The following is a 23,134-nucleotide window of genomic DNA, read 5'->3' on the forward strand; positions in this document are numbered from 1 at the left end:
GCCTCACCTTTAGCACGATATTTGCTTGATTGGTCGGTTGTTTCAGGGTCGTAAGCATTAATCCAAGTCTCATCTCCCGTAATGATGCATTTGAGCTTATTCTGATAGTCTGAAAGCATTGTTCATCAACGCGACGACATTTTTCCAAGAAATTGAGAGTTTTCGGTACCAAACGAGATTTGACATTTCGTAGGCCCAAATGGTCTTTCAAAATGGTTTTCACAGATCCTTCTGATATTCCGATCATATCAGTAAGGTCTTTAACAGTCAACCGACAATTTTTGAGCACTAACTCCTTCACTTTATTGACGTGTTGGTCATCTGTTGACGTCGAGGGTCGTCCGAAGCGCTCCAAGTCATCAACATGTTCTCGACCCTCTTTGAAGTTTTTGTACCACTCAATCAAATCAGACATTGTAAAAATCGAAAAATGCACTCTTGGTCGTTTGGTAAACACAAGCGTAAATATATTACGGATAATGACATTCACATGAAAGTTGGCCCAGATGTTATTAACAGTGCTGCCAACTCATGAAAAAAAGAACTAGAGCGAAATTTTAATCCCGCGAAGTGTGACAAATAAATTCACCTTACTTTTTGCCCACAGTATAGTATATCAAAGAAACAAAGTTATGACAGTAACAGTTAACACACGACACAACATTTTATTTTTTTTATATTTTATAACTTATTTATATTAAATTTTATCAATTTTTCGGTGATAACCTGAGTCACTTTCATCTGAACTAAGCTCTTCATATTCGATATCTTTATCAAAAAGAAGTTGCAATACTTCGTTATCCAAAAGCATTTCTTTTAATAACTGTGGCTTTCAGATAGAAATGATATCACGGGATCGGACGAACAGAAAACCATCTTGTAAAAGTTTTTGAATTCTTAACTTATTTTGTTTTACGATATGTTTGCCTGCATCTCGAATTTGTTATTTTTTATTGGTAGCCTACAAGAAATATGCAAGATACACAAAAAATCGAATCCAAGGATGCAATTTTAAGCCTACGATGAACATTGAAATTGCATACAGATGTTAGTTTAATATTTAATATTTGGGATTTTATTGTATTAATTTCAATACTAACTACGGCTGCAGTTTCTTTGCAGCAAATAACTTTAATCGGTCTATAAGGGTTCCCCGGAACATCTGGCACAATGAAAATTCCGAATAAGTATTCGTCATTCATCATATTTTCCCCATTCGTTTTCCAGCTTCATATAAGATTCAGCTCGCCGTTATTATAGCTCATCAGTAGAGGCTTCGTTAGTAATGGAAGAAAATTTGTGAACTTGTATTTTGGACTATTGGAGGACTATCTAACCACTTCTTGCTTTTTTTTCTAAACTTTTTTGCGAATTCTATACCTTCCACTTTCCTACTAATTTGCTGTTGAAATTTCGCTAATCTCATACCTATATGTCGACATTGATAATCATCATTATTATTATTATTTACTCTTAGCGATAATATTAGAAAATTCAAAAGAATCCACGCCAAAAAAAAATTTAAGGAATTTCCTCATCGTGTTATATTACAAAAAAGTCTCATTTGATAGCCGACATTGTTGGTAAATATTAATTTAATTAAAAGTTGCAAAAGGTAGCAACAGATTTTGCACATTTAACATAATAAACACAACAAAGATTAGCTTGAATACGGTCGAATTTCATAAGTTCCACTTTCCGAGAGACTCGCATTAATCCATTTTGCAAGGTTATCACAAGTGATAACTTTGTTATTTTTTAGCAATTTCATACTTTTAACTTTAAACTAAAATGCGTTGATTAAACAAAAGTTGTATTTGTTTACTAATGTAGCGAGTTATACTGAAGGCGTGGGAAAAGGCAAGAAAGTTTTGGACTGCACTCGACAAAACACTGGTTCTGTTTGAAGGCTCACAGCTCTGCGAGTATGCAAAGTCAAACAAAATAGATAGTGCTCATCCCAGCAATGGCCTATTGGTTGGGGAAAGAAAAACAATTTTGGTAGCATTCCACAACTTTAAATTTTAAAATAATCCCACTAGATTGCTCATTTTGACCACTGTGCGACCATTGGAGGGCATTGTTATAACAACATTAGTCCCTTCGAAGCATTTATAAATGAGCCGGCGTCTAAGGAAATTTGAGCGTGACTTGATTAGTGGTAAAAGTGAAATAAAAGTAAGGCCTACAAAAACTCAAACGCTCTGTAGGTAATTGGGAACCATGTGTGGCATCAGAAAAGGCCAAATTGTTTACCAGTAGCAATGAACACTAAACTTAACCTAACGTAGTTTAAAAAATGGTAGTTTATTCATTCCATCTAAATATATTAAATGAAATTTTGTTTCTCAAACGAAATTTTATAAATTTTTATAAAACTAAAATTAGTACTGAAAGCCACACGCAAAGTCTTTTCTTTTTACCAGAAAACCAAATATTAAATTTAATATAAAGTAAATAAAATCAAAGTAACTACTTATACAAATATACATATACATGTATACATGTACACTTATAAACCCCACTTTTTTTGTTTTTTTTTTTTGTAATGTATTCAGCTCTTTTACTCATTGCCCATAATCGATGCGCTTCAACATTTTTGCACTTACCATAAAATGTTAATAATGAATCTTTAATTAATACTCGCTGCCAAAAACCGCGCGCCAAGAACTTTTGGCCACAACAAAGTGTGCACAGAACTGCAAGTAGAAAAAAGAAGAGCAGAAATTTATTAATTGCTAGAAAGTTGCAGAATTTTCAAAGAGGAATAAACATTTTAAGGAGCATAATAAGAATCACTTAAGAAAGTATACAGCCATTTTGACTTTAAAATATGTACTTCAAATGTGAATATATAAATATTGTAATAAAATAGTGTAATGCAACAATATTATTTTACTTACAAATATATTATATTATATATAGAATGCTATTTTATGTGCACATTTGAAGTTTTCTTGTTTACATTTTGCGGGAATATGGCCAACCTTTCGGTGCTTGTAAACGGGGTGATTAAATGCGAGAAATACTGTATTTGTTAGCTATGGTTTGACAGCTGAGAATGGCAAACTGTGTTGACGATTATGTTCAATTATGTTTACCAAGTCATCCTGAATCGTTCAACGCCAGAATAACGCAACCAAATTGGGGAAATTTTCTTTCAAAAAAATTTACCTGTGCGCGAAGTTCATGCATCACTGGTGGCATCATCGGTCCTTATTTCTTTCAAAATGGGAAAGGAGCTGGCGTTACGGTGAATGGTGAGCGCCATCAAGGGATTCTGTCTGAAATTTTATTTACAAAAATGAATCAGCTAAACACCTGTTTGGTTCCACCGATTGATTCCAACAAGACGGTCCAACTCGCTTAAGGGGTTACATACGTCCAGAATTTTCAAAAAATCGATTTTTTTTTCGATATTTCGATATTAAATTTCCAGTGTTATAGCTTCCTATTAACTAGGTAGAGAACGGTCCGCGCGCTCCTGTACCTCAAACCTTAAACTCACTTTTCTCGAAACTACTTTTTCCGGCACGGTCTGCATGATAACTCATACAGTTTTTAATACTTTTTGACGCAGTTTTTTTTTTTAAATATTCAAAAGTATTATCTCTATAAATGTGATATTTTATATTTGTATTAAAAAAATAGTATAAACATAATTAAAGCGTGAAATTTATGACATAAATCAAATACTTTTTTTAAATGCCGTATACTGCAAAATTTTTCGAAATTCAAAAGTCCAGCTCGACAGACTATAACTACAAATTTATTTTACAAGATTTTTTTTTTTTTTTACTTTTTACAGATCCATCAACATTTCAAGGAGAAGTGGTGCAGACCGTGGAGCAACTTTTTTTCATTGTACTTTCGGTCGCGTGATTTTTTATGTACTAATTTTTGTAAATAAAAAGTAAAATAATTTCTTTATAAAGCTCAAGTACTAATAAAAATGTATATAATTTTTTTTATTTATTTTTTGGCGCTGCTTGACGTATGTAATCCCTTAACAATCGATTAACCGATAAATGCCATGAAATTATCGACCAGATTCTATATATACCTGTTGATTGTAGAATAATAAGGTACGCCACAGGGTGGTGTGATATCGCCACTTCTCTGGCTACTCGCAGTTTATGAGTTACTAAAAAATTTAAAGGCACGGCATCGAAACTAATAGCATATGCAGATGACATAGCCATACTAGCGGCAGACAAATATTGATAAAACGGATATGATACTTTTCACTAGAAGGTACAAGATCCCCTATTGGCAACCCCCGAAGCTAAACGACGTGGAACTAACTCTTAAAAACGACACAAGTACCTCGATGATGTTGCCTCTTAGTGTTGTTGACGTATTAACGTCTGATGCACAATCAAACATACTGTGTTATAATATGGATTTTATTTCAGTCTTTTACAGCAAAACAATATATTTTAATTTCATGTTTTTTAAATCAGTATTTAATTCTCTACTAATTACTGGAAAACAACAAAAAAATAAATTCCAACAAGAAAAGCTGTAAGACAAAAACAAAATTTAGTGAATTTTTTACGCGTCAAAATAAAGTGTACAGAGATATATTTTACAAAAATTATATCGATTTGGTATTTTGTTGATTTTCCTTTTGCTTTGATAACGGAAGACAGTCTTCGGGGCATCGACTCAAATAGTTTTTTTTGTCACGTCAGATGAAATTTTATCCCACTCTTCCTTTATAGCGAGTTTCAGCATATCCATATTGGTGATTGTCCTTTTCCGGATTTGGTGGTCTAAATGCTCCCACTAATGTTCAATAGGGTTTAAGTCCGGTGACTGTGGAGGATGATCCAATGCCTTAGGAGTACGATAAAGCAGTCATTCTTTTACTATTTTTGCTGTGTGCTTGGGATCATTATCTTGTTGAAAAATCCAAGATCCCTGCAAGTCTAATTTCTGCACACTGGTTAGTAAATTATTTTATAAAATATTCAGATAATCTGTTTTATTCATGGTACTTTCAATAAAAACCAAATTGCCAACTCCGCTTGCCGCCATACATCCCCCCACCATTACCGAACCCCCACCGTGCTTAACTGTGGTTATCAAATTTTGGTCGGCATACTCTTTATTTTTGGTTCTCCAGACTTTAATCGGTTTTTTCTGCCGAAACACCTCGAACTTACTTTCATCGCTAAACAGGAAGCGAAACATCCCGATTTTCGTATTTTTTTGCATAATCAAGACGTTTGTTTTATTAACTGTCGATATTAGCGGCTTTTTTCGTTGGAGACGACCATGTAACCCATTTGCGTGCAACGCTCGACATATTGTACTGGCACTTACGCTAGGATATTGTGATATTTTGACCGCACTTTTAAAGGGATTTTTCTTCACAACACGGACTATAGACCTTACTTCAATCTCATTTAAAATTTTTGGACGGCCTGCACCTGGGCGATTTTCTACTTTTGCCGATCTTTTTGTATTTGTCAACTTTTTTTTTCACAGCATTATGGCTTCTGTTGACAATAGAGCCAATTTCACGAAAGGTTTTACCTTCATTGCGAAGCTTTAGTACCAGTTCTCTAACATCAGTCGAAGTTTGTTTACCCATTATTAAAAAAAATAAATAATAGAATTTAATTTACTGTAGACAAAAACTTTTCACTCTGCTGATTGCAACCAATTAAAATACAATATGAAAAAAGTTTCAATGCATCGAAAAAGGAAGTAAACAACCAAAAATAACGGTATTTTTTACCGTACAACATCGCTAAAATGCTACTGATGTACGCTGTACACTTTATTTTGACGCGTAAAATATGCACTAAATTTTGTTTTTGTCTTACAACTTTTGTTGTTGTAATTTATTTTTTTGTTGTTTTCCAGTAATTAGTAGAGAATTAAATACTAATTTAAAAAATATGAAATTAAAATAGGTATATTGTTTTGTTGTAAAAGACTGAAATAAAATCCATATTATAATATAACAAAATGCTTTGTACACTTTATTTTGACGCTCAGTATTTTTCATGAATTTGATAAATGTTTCGTCATTTTTCACGTTTGTGTAAATGTAACTTGATCAATTCCATTGCGATTCCATTTACCTCCTTCTCCATATCCATACAAAATATCTATCAAACAAATAAAATTAAAATTTTTTTTTTGAAAAATGCAACCATTCCATCAGTATTTTCTTAAGATGTTGTCACGTTAAACTATCGTCAGTGAACCGTCCTTACAGACAACCTCTTTTTTTTTTGTTTTTCTCTACCATATGACCTATTGATTATCTCTCTACCAATGCTCTACTATATTGATTATTACGACAGCAGCAGCAGCAGGGCAGTGGATACTCTATAATGCATCGAGTTAAGCACTTCGATCTAGAACTATAGAAAAAAGATACAAAATTGTCATCTGCCGAATTTAGTACCGGCTCAGAGATGTCCAGAAGGGGATACAAGAGGGGACATTTAAGATTTCATAGGAAATCGTCATGTGAAACTCTCTTTCACCGTTAAAAGGGAAGGAGTGCGAACTAAGCATGGCGATTCATGACTAATAAATGTCGCTCTAGTCTCACTTATTAATATTTATACAAACGCTTATCTCAATCACTACCAATGGACTCACATTCTAAACATTCTACGTATTGAATCATATACGAAAAAGGTCAAATGAAAATACTCACACACTCCCACATAAAATCTATGCAATCAATTTCGAATGAATAATTGGTTATTCAACTATACAAAAAAATCAGTGGACTGCGCATATTTTTGAGCGAATAATCTACGCCATCAAAAAAATACAAACTAATCGCTTAAAAACCAATAAAACAGATTTTTTATTAAGCGGAAGTATAAGAAAAGAAAATCAGCGCCAATCAGCATTCTGAATACTTCAAATACGCTTGCAATAATAATTTATCTGCTGTGAAAAGCAATCAAAATACATACAAATACAATTCACTCGATATGGCACTCGATGGATTCAATAAACGCCCACTCTAAAATGGCATGAATGGGGCATTCGTTTCTAGAGAGTCTGGGTATGAGTAGAGACAGATTTGAATGGAAAAGCAAAGGAATCAAAGTTGAATTGAACAGAAGGGGCCATGGATTCGATCTACTTCGCTATTTATTTAGTTAACTCAATACTTATGTACATATTTCCCCATCTATATACATATGTATGTGTGTGTGTGTGTAAGGTCCCTGCAGTCAAATCTCTTAGTTCTCAACTGCGCTAGTACCAGTTTGATTTGTGGTTGAAGTAGTTAATCTTCTAACTTTTTTAATGTTAGCAACTAGTGATGTCTTAAGAAATACTAATTATCAGCACCATGACATTTATTGAGCTAGTAAGCCGATGCCTTAGTGTTATGCCAACTAACTATGCCATATGGCCACCAAATAACAAATAATTGACTCCTTAAATATTTATATCTGGTTAATCATCAATTAACGCATCCTGCTTATTTATATATAATATTAAGTAGTAATAGAAAAATATTAAATTTTATATACACTTCTAATTGTTTATTTTGGAACTAGTCCCATTCTAGCTACGATCCAACTAGTATGATTTCCTCCATCATCTTCCATTCTTCTAAACTGTTTACTGAGTAGTCTGATTTTCCACTGCAGGGCATATATTCATGAAAATCGATTTTCAAATCATTTGCTATGTCGAAAGTCAGCAAGACGGGATACAGTAAAAGATTAATGAATGTGGAGTAAAATGAATAGAAGATAAAATTGAAATTTCAAAGACATTTCAATAGCTAAAACAAATTTATGGGCACGCAATGTTGAAATAGACACAAAATGCAGAATCTCCGAATTGAGAACAACTTAAAAAAATCAAAGTACATACATTCAATAAAGTATTAGTGAAAAGAAAGTGTGCCCAAAGCAGTTTTTGACTTAGTGTAGTAGAAATAATGAAAAAAAAATTGGAAATCGCCTACAAACGACAAGTTACTCCTACTCCCACGCCAGTAAAGAACACTTAAGGGTGTTATTTTATGTAATACTAGCAACCCGCCCTGCTTCGCACGGGTATAAAATATATACCCTATGTCACTCACTGAAAAAATGATTAAAATCGATCCAGTAGTTTTGGCTTATTCATTATTGCCCGTGGCCCGCCCGCGTTAAATTTGGAGTAAAACAATCCCCCCTTCTTTATAGATTTCCTGCTATCTTTGGGATATCTAAATTCATACCCTACATTTTTGCATATTAACTTTTTGCATTTTTACATATGTATTTATTTTATTTTTACAACAATTACTATATTACAGAATGTCTTTATATACAACGTTCATAGCCTTCTTGTCATTAGACAATACAAACATGTTTTCTCTAGAGGTTACTCTTGAAAGAGCGACATACAGTTGGCCATGTGAAAAACAGTCAACACTCAAATCTAAGCCTGCAACGTTGAAGGTTTGACCCTGAGATTTATTAATGGTCATTGCAAAAGATGTCTTTACCGGAAATTGTAAGCGTTTAAATTGGAATGGTAGATCCGATAGTATCAGAGGGATTTGGGGAATCAATACATCTTCTCCGGTACCACATCCTGTGAGTATTGTGCACTCTATTATGATAGTTTTCAGTGATTTTACCATCAAACGCGTGCCATTGCAAAGTTTAGGTGGACTTAGGTTTCTTAATAAAATAACAGGACAACCTATTTTCAGCTCCATTTTGTGAGGAGGGAGTCCAGACGGGTTCAAAGAATTTAGAAATTCTGTAGGAAATTGAACAGCTTCTTCCAAATCGAGAACAGTATCGACCGAGTAGTATATTTTCGTCGGCGCCTCAATCTTTGAAATAATCAAGTTATTTACTTTATCTACTTGTTCGTTAGTTGGTGACAGAATAGCTCTTTCTTTAAACCAAGATATTGTCTTATAACTTATGTTATCAATGTCTGGATAGACATTGTTGACTAACTCTTGGATGTTGTCTATCAAAACACAAAGGTTTTCTAGGTTAATCCTTCCCTCACTTTGTGTTAATTCTCCATTGCCAACTTTTAGCAGCATCTCTGGAAATAGCCTGTTCTCACGTGAAGATGACGAAATCCTCATATTAGTTTTAAGCTCTAATTTATTGACATACGACTAAAGGTGGGATCTTTTTAGCGAAGCATTTTTTTCGTCAGCACGTGTTCCTCGAGTCACAACTGGTAGGATTTGACGGAAATCTCCTGAGAACAGAATTGTATATCCACCCATAGGTGCATTTTTGTTGCGCAAATCGCGCATTGTCCTATCCAGTGCTTCCACAGACGTCTTGTTTGACATGGTAGCTTCGTCCCAGACTATTAATGAGCAGTCACGCATCAATTTTCCTGTATTGCTCTGTCTAGAAACACTACAGACGCTGTTATCATCATCGGTTGCGATTTTCAGCGGGAGCTTGAATGTAGAGTGTGCGGTTCGGCCTCCTTCCAAAGGAGTAGCGGCAATGCCGGATGACGCAACAGCTAACGCAATTTTTCCGGTAGATCTCAATTACTAATTACTGATGAAATATCTTGAAAAATATTGTTTTTAATTATATGCTGTAAAGAGCCATATACGTAGATCTATATGAAAACAACAATGTATTTAAGGTATTTAATTGGATAAGGATTAATGTTGTACCTATTTGTTGAAATCGCTTCGAAAATAAGCTATTAGTTGTCGTAAAAAGTAAATGACAAAAAATGTTATTGTATGAAATCGATAGCAAGCTAAACGCGCTCCGAATCAATAAAAACTATTCAAAAACTGTATTTTAGTTACAGTATGCAAAATTCGTATTAGTACACCCCCTAATAAATAAAAAAAACACGTATATTTTCAAATTAATTTTAAAACAAATGCTTGAAGCCGTTTTATTTTATAGATAATTAACTAAAATAAGGCCAAATAAAAAAACCGCTCACAAAGTGTATTGAAATGCAAAAAAAAAAATAAGAAAGAAAAAAATGAACACTTTTCACAGAAGCAAAATTCGTATTAGTACACATGTATTTTTAATGATTTAAAGAGTAAATAAAAAATAGTTCAGAAAATTAATATTTTGTAGGATACCCTCGTTGCCTTAGAACAGCAGACAATCTCTTCGGCATAGATTCCACCAATTTTCTTGTGAGATTTGGAGAAATCTTCTTCCACTCTGATTTGAGGACTTTTTTTAAATGTTCTCGGTTCCTTATTTGATGATGTTCCAGCTGCTTTTTGAAAATCGACCATACATTTTCTATGGGATTAATATCCGGGCTTTGTGGTGGTGTTTTGAGATAATTTGGACAGTTATAAAGCATCCATAACCTTGTATCCAACGCCGTGTGCTTAGGGTCGTTATCTTGTTGGAATATACTTTTTTTTTTGCAACCCAATTTTTTGGCACCTTTGCGTAGATTCTTTTTTAAAATATCAATATATTGCCTCACAGTCATAATTCCATCAATAAAATGCAACTTTCCTACTCCGTTTGCCCCGAAACATCCTCATACCATCAGAGAACCACCACCGTGCTTGAAAGAAGGCTGCAGATTTCGTTTTTGGAGGCCAGTATTACACGCTCTCCAAATTTTTATGCGTCCATCGGACATTTTTATATTAAATTTACACTCGTCTGAAAAAATTACCCTTTTCCAAAACCGCATATTTTTGTTTAAATATTGCCTGGCGAATATAACACGCTTTCTTCTATTGACTGAGCTTACATACGGTTTTCTAACCGCAGTTCTGCTTCTAAATCCCAATTTTTTTACATAATTGCGCACTGTTTGAGGTGTAACTTTGATAGAAAAGTATTTTTCTAGTTCTGCAGCTAGTGAAACTCCACTGACGGTGGGGTCTTTTCTCATAAGGCGTTTCAAATAAGTCTTGTGCCTCTGCCCAAGCTTTGCCCTGTTCACATTTCGAAGCTTTTTGTCAATCCTTCCACTGTCTCTAAAAATTTTGACTAAGTTTTGTATTGTAGACACACTTTTCTGCAATGTTCTCGCAATTTCGCGTAAAGACTTTCCGTTTTTGTTCATATTTATTATTAATCTCCTAGTTTCGTTTGACTTTGGCGACATTGCAAGCTAACTCCGCGAACTTGAACAAATGGCTACTAAAACGCAACTGCCCAAGGTTAAACATTGAATCGTTTCGAAAATAAAGGTAAATACCAACAAATTGTTTACAAATTCAACGCATACTAAGTGTACTAATACGAATTTTGCCTGCAGTAGAAATAGCTACACTGCTACTAAAGCTATTTTTTTCAATTCTAAGCAAATGTTTCGGAGTTTTTGTTATTATTCTATTTTTTTATGAATTATACAATACCGCACTACGATTGAAATCAATTGCTTTAAAGTAAATTTGAAAATATACGTGGTATTTTTATTTGTAAGAGGGTGTACTAATACGAACTTTGCATACTGTATGTGCGATTTACTAATATAGAACGTGAAAATAGCGTTTTATTTCGCTGTAAAATTGTATGTGCATATAATTACATGGAATTCAGTACATACATAGATACATATGTGCATACGTCCGAAATGAAATAATGCGAGCGATTCGTAAATACATACATACATACATACGTCACCATACCGTGTAATTCAACATTAATGAGGTGTGGTGAGATTATCGCTTAACGCCTGTTGCTTCATTCGGTTGACAGCGAACAAACACACAAACAGCTTTTTTTGGAAAAAGAGCTGCTTTTGTTTAAACAATTTTGGTTAAATAACAAATATATCAATTTTTTTTTTGATGCAGAACGAAAGTAAATATTTCAAAGTTAAACTTCAAGAAAGTTTCATTTTAATTGGTTGATTCGTTTATGATTTATGGCCGTGAAAACAAAAAAATTATGTTTTTTGCCACATTTTGACCGATTGCCACGCCCCCTTTATATATTTTTTCACATTATATAGATATAAACCTTCCTCTTCAATCAATCTATCTTTAAAAAAAACCGCATCAAAATCCGTTGCGTAGTTTTAAAGATTTAAGCGATTACGTGGACATAGGGACAGAAAAAGCGGCTTTGTTTTATAATATGTAGTGATGAGCTTACGTATGCACAAACCAACTGCCCAAGGATATAATGTTTGTATTTGTATGTATACTTTGTATACTTTTTGGCCATTGGCAGAAAAAAATTTACATTATTTTCTAATGTTTTTAGGAAAACTAGATCTGCTCAGAAGTGCCACAGTTGCAGCCATGGAAGGGTTAACAGGTTTATGAGTCAAAAAACATTTCAACGAAATGAAAACGAAATGTTCAATCCCTGAGGTCTCGTACTATTTCTCTGATAGGTAATGGAAAATAGGAAGAAAAGTATTTCACTAAAAATCGGGTGTTGTTTTTTAGCTGCATGAGAACTATCGATGTCGATAACTATGTTTTGGCAGCTGAGAATGGCAAACTGTGTTGACATTTTTGTTCAGTAAGATCTCGCAAGTCATCATGAGTCGTTTGACGTCAGAACAATGCTTCCAAATGCTGGACATGTACTTAAAAAAAGTTAATCTGTTTCTCAAGTTCATACAACGAAGTGTTGAAAAAGGCGGCGAAATGTTGATTCGTCGTCGTTCTCTACTTGTGGAAAATTCTCTCTACGTGGAAAATTCTTGGTAAAGATCTTGGCTTACGTGTCTATAAAATACAGCTCACACAAGAGCTAACAAACCATAGTTCCCTTGCACCTAAACCACACGACATTTACGAACAGCGAACCAGTGAAAAATCAGTTCAAAAATGCTTTAGCAGTATTTTCGTATATTACGCCCGTTTGCAGATCGATCCAAGCATCGCCTCGTATATAAGTAAGCAGATGCAAGACAATTCATTAGTTATCGCTATGACTTTGAATATCACTCGAAGAGTTATGGAAATTGTACTATGAAATTTTCAGGGAATTACTGAGCATAATCTCAGCTAGCAAATAAGAAAAAAATCTGTCAAATATGACAAAAAAAAAAAATGTTCCTAACGATTTTTAAGAAAAAAATTACTTTTTTGAAACAAATTTTTTTAGAGAATATTTGATCTTAACAAATATATATTATAAAAAGTATAATATAAAAATTAAAAAAAAAAACATAAGTAAATGTGTCCACATAGTATAATAAATCTCAAATTTACTAATTTTATTTTCAAATCTTTCCAAATTATTTTCAGTTCTTATTATAAGCGAGCCTAAAACGAAACCACTTTTCAGAGGAATTGACGACAAAGCCGCAAACAATTGGACCACTTAGTATGGATTCGCTTTTGTGTTTTTCTAACATATCAGAAAAATACTAGGAAATCCTAGTGTTTATTTTTTTTATTTTGTTACTGTGAAATTTGAACAGAATTCAATGCAACACAAAATACCTTATAATGAAAAAGGACCACTATAATGCAAATGTATGTATTTTTTTTTTGAGCACTTCACATCCAAAACTGATTTAGTCATGTACTTTTTAGGTGAAATAAAACATTCTCAACGTTGTTTTTCGCTTTATTTTTATGACGAAATTATCATTGCTATCGTTCAAATGCTATAGTATGAAAATGATTCCAAATAGTTTTCTGACTAATGTAGGTTTTGCAATAAAAACTTATTAGATCCAGAAACCATGCTTTTTTCTTTGCCACTTGCCCTGACTTTTCAACTTGAGCGTATAATAGCTAAACGTAAAAATCGCAAAAAATAAATGAGGTTATCCAGGGATACACGCTATTTTCGTTCATGCAGAAGTTTTTGAACTACAGCTACGGAGAATAGATGAGTGGGCATAGAAAGCCATACTGAAGTCTCTCAAGCAATGTTGTATACTTTGGTATTGTTAATGAGTGTAAGAAAATACAGCAGATTTCCCAGAATATCAACATTGTTTGAGTACAGGAATCAAACAAATGCCCAGCTGGAAAGCTTGTCAAGCCGAACTCTGAGGGGCAGCTTATGCGTCTCGAAATCCGTCTTCGTTGAGATGGATATATATGAATGGATCTGTACCCAGTACCCAGTTACTGCAAATACTCTTACGCCCTTTTTTGGGAGGAGCTCCTCCCATTTATGGCGTGCGTCTTGTTGTCGACTCTGAACGGTAAATGTTTTATGTGCAAAGATTTTTATGTCAGAAATACGCTCGGAGGTTTGCCTTTGTCTGCCGAGGGGCGACCAGTATTAGAAAAAACTCTTTCCATCCTTCGAACCCACTCACTCCCGAATGGTAGTCTCCCACCAACCCATTAAAACTCATTCGCTGCTACGGAGGCCGTCTAAGGTTACCTCACCTAATATTGGCAATAAATCGATTGAAGATATTAAATTTACAGGTTACTCGTCTATATTTCTACTATGTGGTTGTTATATCTTTGCTAGGTAACAGCGTTCGTCACACGTGTAGGTGAGATGAACAATTACTGCTTTATACATTATGAGCACCTATCCCCTGACTTCCAAGCTCGTATTACAGGCACAGTACTCTGATTTGGTGAAAAATAATGCTGCTAGGCTACTACCACTATCTAATATCTTTCACTTTGCCACAAAGTCTGAGCGATTTCAATAAATTAACGCGATTTTGGTGTTTTTCGAGAATTTTTTGAACAAAGAAGGAATAATCAGAAATTATTTAAGTTTAGAGGATATTTTATTTATATTTTTTCCGCGGGAGATAGTGGCATTGGACCATGCTGTTTTTTTATTACCAACATATTTCCTAAGAATATGAACCTAATTGTGGTAAAAAAATATTGAAAATTGTATACTTTTGAGGCACTTGAATACAAAGTAGTTTTCATCTATTTTGCTTAAAAACCAAATTTTAAATAATAATATAATCCCAGAATTAGGTTCATATAGATTAAAATTGAATAAAGAAAAAATCCCGAAAACGGATGGTCGATAACTTTTTAAGCTAGAATGCCCACCAGTTGAAAAAAGTAGTTTCGAGTAAAATGCCGTTCCAACTCACGCGCGCTAACGTGCGGAACCGACGGGCAGTCACTTAAGTGGTCATAGAATCGGGAATAATGCGAATTTCGCTTTAAAATTTTTACCACATATTCTTGAGTAGTTATACTAACGATTTATACAATAAAAAAATCGATTTTTTGATCGGTCTAAACCGGTTTCTCACCTTAATGGAAAAAAAATAAATAAATGTTTCTACAAAATACTGACCTAAAACAATTTTTTAATTTGGTTATGGACCCTAGAGCACAATTGAAATGCTAATCTGTGGTTAAGGGGTTACATGGGTTTCGTTGATTAAAAAAATCGATGTTTTTTTTTTGCTTATTAATTTCTACAACTTCTCAGGAATATTGTCCAAAATTTTCAAGTCGATCCGAATAATAAATTCGGGGATACAACCTTTGGAATGTGAGCGCTCCAAGTCACTTTTATTGTTACTCAAAACTTTAAACGCGTTTTTCTCGGAACCGTGTTTTCAAAGTCGGTTGTCAAATGTTCGCGAAAACTACTCAACCGATTTTGATAAAATCTTACACAGGTGTTCGAAATACAATTTACTCGTGCTTGAATGCGGGATATTGTTTTTTTCTCAATTACAGCTATTTAAAAAAAAAAAAATGTCAAGCAAATTTGACCGAAATTTTCATTTTTTTGCAAAAATGTCTGCCAAAATTCCAATTTTTACTCTTTTTTTCTTTCCTTCTTTCAAGGACGAGTTTATGGTCTTAACTAAAGCACTTATTTTTATTTTTTTCATTTTTGATGAGCCTGACAGGAGTTATGCTGACAACGCGGACGCACCTTTTTTTCGAGGGGTTACCGAAAATGACGTCACAATGGAGGAGTTTTAATTTTTTTTTTTTTGAAAATTTCAGAAATTATTAAATAAATAATTTTTTTTACCTATAGTAATACTCTCAATGTATCAATGGAGAATAGTGGAAAAACACCATTTCCAAATAAAAGCTTACAATATTCGCTTTTAATTTACTATATTTCTGCCTATAACCATTTTTTTTTACTTTTTGGCTTCTGGTAGTTTCTGGTATCTCTATGCTCCAGTTGGAGCTCTGGGAATTGATGATGAATTTCACAAAATTAATTGGATGTAAAAAGCGATAAATATTAAATAATCCCTTCATTATATCCTGTAAATATGAAAAATAAACCTCAGTTGCGGGAAAGAAGTTGATACTAAAAAAATATGACGTACGATTATATGTATATGCATGTATGTGTATATGTTGTATGTGTATATACATGTGTATAATTTGTTTTTGTGCACACATAACTCAACTCTCTACTTGCCACAGCCACCGTATGCCTTCGGAAAAAAAGTTTACTTTAAAACCCTAATATGTCAATCCGCATTAAGTAACAAAACAGCAGTAAGTCAACAGCAAAAGCAACTCTAATGTAAACAAACCATAACGGCTGAGTTTGTCAGATTGGGTGTCCATGTTAACACCAGCGGCAGTGGCAGCAAAGTCAACGGCATTATTTGTGCTGACGGGTGGGCAACCAGTAAACAGTTAACTAATAAGAGGTGTATGAATGAGGGTTCATATTTTTTTTACCTTTTGCTGCTGTTGTTGTTGCTGTTGTTATTTTGAATGTTTGTTTGCCATTCTTTAGCTGCGCTGTTGTTGTTTGTTTACTGCCGCTTATAGCGACTTTTATTTGCAGACAATTTTCGTATGCTTTTCCACCCACTTATACGACTTTTCGAGATGTTGCACAGTGCAACATATTTGTTATTTTTAATGGTATATTTTAAAATTAAATGGCATATGCATTAGTTAGTTATTCTTTAAACTTGGTTATTTGCTATCCGATTTTCAAAAGCCATATGCCATTATTCTAGTTTAGAAGTGCTCCATATTTCGTCCCCATGTAATTTTGAGCTCCAAAGCATTTCTTACATAGTTAAATCTGTTACTCAGAGTTGTGCCCTCATAAGATATAATTTTGTTTCATCAGTAACAAGTACTTTAAAATTCATTAAAATCTTGCCTTCACTTTTCTAGCTAAATTAATAATTAAAGAAGTTATAAATAAAAACCATCGACGCTTTTCAGAAGAAGCAAAAGAATAGTTTTTTAAGGTGTCGAAATTCTCTAAACGCAAGCTTTAAATACAGGAGCATTTGTATTCTCAAGTGTTTGTATTCATTCGGATTTCACGACTTACAGCCTCGAGCGAAAGGTCTGACGAATTTCGTCCCCAGATGATTTCGTTTACCATTAACGATCTCTACGTTGTTCGCCAAAGTTTACGTAGTAGCAGAATGTAAGACGAAAACATTTGGCATATGCGTAGTTATAATAAGTTATTAATTTGAGTACTAATAAAATACAGCATTTTTTTAACCCTTCTGTTACATTCAAAAAAACTTATACATGTGATATTCGGGTCACGAAATGACCTTATCTGTGTTTTGCTTAGATATCAGTATAAAAGTTTATAATTTTAATAGAAGTTTTTAAAATTCATTAGTTTTATTGATTATTAAGCTATTATATACAAATATTTAAATACATTAGATACATTTTTTTTAATTTGAATGCTCCAAACAATAGGTTTTTGAAACCGTAACCGTTGAACGATGTTGTGGACACACAGGTTTTTTGCAAACCGTGCAGCTTTCGTACGTTTTGCGACGAGTTGAGTTAGGGCAAACTGCACAGGTGGCTCGCTGACTAGGTTTTCTTTTTTTCGGAACAGTTCCTACCGAAGTGCTTGGTTGCTCTGCGTCCGCTCTCATATTGCGTACAATATCTGCTGACGGTTGAGTTCTTGGTAGCGTTTTTCTACGGTCAATTTCCCCATGAACAAGGTCTAATACAAGATTTTCGAGGAAAAGTCTACGTTTATAGGTATGTTTTTGCAGCATTCCACGAAGGATTAATTTCTGTCCATAATACAAAGGCATTCAACGCTGAGATATCTACGATATTTGCAAAAATTGCTACAGGCCATCGATTAGTTTGCCTCTTGCATGTATATGTTTCTACAAGTTGATCAATAGTATCCACCCCAGATTTTGTAGAGTTGTAGAAGTTGATGATGAAGTAATTCCTTTCTTTAATAACTCCAGTGCCAAATCCCGAGTAGTAAAAAAGTTGTCGGTTGTAATATTCCGCCCTTCATACCCACTAACGAGATCCAACACAATGCGCTGGCCTTGGTTCCGTTCCGGTGGAGCGGAAGCTGACTCCTACCCTAAATACATTTGGAAATTAAGGCAAAATTTTGTACGCACATCTGCAGCTACCCATGCTTTCATTCCATATTTGCTTGGTTTACTTAACACGTAGACTAAAAAGGGGCATCTGCCCCTAAAAGGAATTAAACGCTCGTCTACTGTAATATTTTCGTATGGAACAAAAAGTAGCGGTAAATTAGCCACCCACTTCTCATGCAAATCGCGAATCGGAGCAAGTTTATCGTTCATTCCTTGAGCCCTTCGATTGTCTCTGTCATCGAACCTCAAAACACGATTAATTTCAAGAAACCTGCCAAGTGACATTGTTGCAAGGAATAATGGTCAGCCGTGCACTTCATCCCAGAGGCTTCGAATACTTTCTCCGTGTGAACGATATACTCCTGTAAAAAATACATTTATGTATTCATTTTAGCCATAAATACGGAAAATTATATTGATTTAACTACCTGCTAAAACTGAAATACCCAAATATGCATCGAGTTTTATCTCATCTATTTTTTTATATCCAGCTCCAAGTTTTTTTCGCCCTCTATATTGCTGAATTGTATTATAATTTGCTTTAATTGGTACGTAAAGCATTGGTCGAATGATTCCTTGATAGTAGAAATACGATGTACTGCATAAGCAGTAACTCCCTGTCTTCCGTGGATTATATTTTCTATTCTGGCCCTGCCACTATTGTGCCCAACTGGTTCCATTGACCACTCAATAGCTCTATCATTGCAATAATACATAGGAACACTGCTTTCATTTTCCAATGCAGGTACTATATCTTAATCGTTATCAGAATCTAAATATTCCTTCTGATTCAAATTGTTCCACTATATAATCTTAATCCCCATCTTCACTACACTCATCAAAATCCTCATCATTGTCAATAATATGCTCTATTTGGCTTTGAGTCAGACGATTTGGCCTCTAAACCAAATTTTCATAAATAAACACACCAATAATAATTAAATATTATAATATAATAAAAATTCTTACAGAAGCTTGGAATCTTTCCATTTTTATAAGAATTTAACAAATACAAGCTTTTGCAGTAAATACCTAACCACAAAAGAGGCGCGAAATATACAGTTTATATGTAAAACAGCTGAGGGTCACCGAATGACCCGAAGGTGCGCGCACGTAAGTTTTGATGTTACCACCTGTTTATTAAATCAAAATAATTTTTTTTATGCTTTTTCTATTGGTTTTATGTCAATACACAAAGTCATGAAAGGAAATTGTGAAATGTTGTTAATAATAGCAGATATGATGAAATTCAACAAAAAAAGGTCATGAAATGACCGGAATGTAACAGAAGGGTTAAACGTTATATCTTTTATCATTGTTTACATACTTCTTTCTTTATACATACGAGGATGGTTTAGTAAGTAACCGTGTTAAAAATGAAGACACCATTTTTTTTTTATATTATATTTTTAACATAGTCCCCTTTTAGAAAGATACACTTCTCCCAACACTCCGGTCATTTTTTAACCCCTTCAAAAAATAGGACTTGTCGAATTCTCCAAACTACGCCTCTGTCTCGGCGACTTCTTCGTTTGAACTAAATTTTTTTTTCGCGAGCTATTTCTTCATGTTAGGAAACAAGAAAAAGGCGAGCCAGATCGGGCGGCGAAAATTCCGCTGGTGCGTTATCGCGGTGAAACAGCACTTTCTTTTTCGTCAAATGCGACCGTGTCTCCTTAAATTTTTTGTAATTTTTTTTTTTAATAAAAATCCATGAGTATGACGCTGTTTGCATCCCAAAAAATCGTCACCATGACCTTTTCGGCCGATCGGACGTCTTCGCCTTCTTTGGAGCAGATTCACCGGAAGAAATCTATTGTTCTTATTGTTGCTTACTTTTTGGTGTGTAATGATAAATCCAGGTTTCATCAACGGTGACAAATCGATGCAAAAATACCTTCTGGTCTAGCTTAAATTGCTTCAAACACTGGTTGTCCACCGTAGCAATCGCGGTATTCATTGGACCAACAATTTTTTCATCACCAACTTATCATGTAAAATATTAATTGCCGTTCCGGTCGACACACCAATGGCATCTGTTAATTCGCGCATTTTCGTTTGTTGAACAGCGAGAATCATGTCGTGGACTTTTTGATGTTCGCTCACGTTTAAATTCGTTGAACCAACATCTAACTGTAGTCATAGATTGTGAAGCGTCCTCGTATAATTGTTTTCATTATTGGTGTTTTTATGCCTATGGAAGTTATTGTTGATAGTATAGATGTTGGTGATGATGATTTTGTTGGTGGTACTGTTATCGATGGTGTTTTATTCCATTTCAATTATAATACAATACAACGATAGTAAAATTGCTTTCGTTTTAATTTGGCATTACTCTTCGATGTTTTGTCTACTATTCGTCATAGGGAATGTTATTTTCTTACGTTAAAGCCTCAGCTATTTCCATTTGCCTTTGTATTTGAATTGCGAAATACAAACAGGCGAATGATAGGACTTCGCAATAAGGAATGATGACGTTAGCCAACGGAGGTGCTTTGTGATCAATCAGATTTAATTGAAAATTATGAAAAATCCCTAAAATAATTAGTTAGCCGACCGTTCTCAATTTCAAATAATTATATTTTTGCCGACGATTTATATGCATGATGGTCCACTGTGCGCCGTCATCCTCCATGTATGCGTTCTTTGTCATAACAAATTTTCCAAATAATTCCGTAGTTAAATACCTAAAATGTGCTTTCATATCGAATATCCATTATGAAATTTTCATCATTTTTATGAGCTTTGCCGACTGCGTATGCTCGACTGGTGCTGACCGAACTGCTGACAAATTGCCTAACAGCCTGCGCTGTTATTGTTGTTATCTGTCTCTGAAGTGGTTGAATAAGTCACTTTTGTCAACATTTAGTCATGTTGGATAACTCAATATCAGATTCCAAACAAACGTTCCTACATATACATACATATAATATACATATAGGTTTGCATTCAAAATGTGTCCAAGTACTCGTAATTGTTCTCATTGTGCTCACTTTCATTGTGTTCGCTCGATTGATGGCAAACATTTGTGTGCATTAAGTGTATTTACGCACTAAAGTGTGTATGTATGTGTGAGAGTGCGTGCGTACTTTCAGTGATTTCAATGCGGTGCGTGCACATGGAATTGAAATTGCAATAATACCTGCCAGCAATGCATTAATGGGTAGCAAAACAATAGGTAAATTATGTTAAATGATTGCATACGCATGCGAGTACTTAAGCAGTCAGCAACTATAGTGCAGGTAAATTCTAATATACAGGCATACATATATAGAAATATACTCATGTGTGCTATAGACAGTGCACCACCAGAAGCTGAGATATTCATATGAGTTAAGCATTGCGCCGGAAGGCCCCAAGTATATTTACCGAGCTCTCCATTTCTTTATATCAGTTTAAGAAAAAAGCAAACATTATTTTCATTTTCAGTATCTCGTTTAGTGTCAGTGTATGATTTCCTGCTGTTGAAAGCTTCACTATTTTTCTTTTTTTTGTGATATTTTTTCAATGGGAAAATAATAATATGAAAATTGTGTGGCAAATACAACCTTGGCTAGTATTGTTTTTTGCTTTATATTTTTTATTTCATTTTGGTTTTGGTCTAGGCAAGGATACAAAAGACCGTGAAGTCGAAGTGCGAACCTCAAATCTATTTTTTTATCTCAAAAGTCTGCAAATATAGAGATTTAAAAGTTAAAATTTCAGTGCACACTGCTAAATTCAACTTATGCGAGTTATGAAAAAGTTTTCCATGATGCAAAATTTTTATGAAAATAGCATTCAGTCAGAAAAATTGTTGCATATATCCTCCACGTTAAAAGAAGATTAATTCTCAGTATGATTTGCATTATATGGCCTCTGGTGACGGTCAAGCATTGTTTGACAAGAACTTTATATGTGTGCGTGTCGGGTGCTTGACGCTAATATCTAAAATTTTTGATTTTTACCGACAACAAGTATGTGTGACACGACGCCACCCGACTGCACTAACACATATAAAGCTCAGTCAAGCATGCTGTATCGTCACCAGAGGCCAATAGTCACAACAATAAATTGCCATATTGGACATATTTTTAGTTCAAAAAAGAGGTTGTCTGTAAAGTCGGTTTACTGACGATAGTTTAACGTGATAACGTCATAAGAAAATACTGATTGAATGGTTGCATTTTTCAAAAGAAAATTTTAATTTTATTTGTTTAATAAATATTTTGTATGGATATAGAGAATGAGTTAACATTAACATAACATAATATAACATAACATAACACAACACAACACAACACAACACAACACAACACAACACAACACAACACAACACAACACAACACAACACAACACAACACAACACAACACAACACAACACAACACAACACAACATAACATAACAGAACATAACATAACATAACATAACATAACATAACATAACATAACATAACATAACATAACATAACATAACATAACATAACATAACATAACATAACATAACATAACATAACATAACATAACATAACATAACATAACATAACATAACATAACATAACATAACATAACATAACATAACATAACATAACATAACATAACATAACATAACATAACATATCATAAAGCATTCACCAACAGCTTTCATTTGATACCCATATTGTACATACACGTCCGAAGGTTACCCGGGTCCACGTTTTGATCTATATATCGAGACCCTGTCTACCAATAGGTATTCAAACTATACGGAAATCATCTTCAATACCTACTTAACAATGTGTGTAAGTTTGGTTTAATTCGGTTCAAAGACACGGCGGGTCCACGTTTTGGCATATATTTCCAGACCCTAGTCATCAATAGGTATGAAAATTACCCCGTATTAAAGCACTTATCAACAGCTTTCATTTGATACCCATATTGTACATACACAACCAAA

This window comes from Anastrepha ludens, chromosome 2, assembly GCF_028408465.1.
Source record: "Anastrepha ludens isolate Willacy chromosome 2, idAnaLude1.1, whole genome shotgun sequence".
NCBI classification, from domain to species: domain Eukaryota; kingdom Metazoa; phylum Arthropoda; class Insecta; order Diptera; family Tephritidae; genus Anastrepha; species Anastrepha ludens.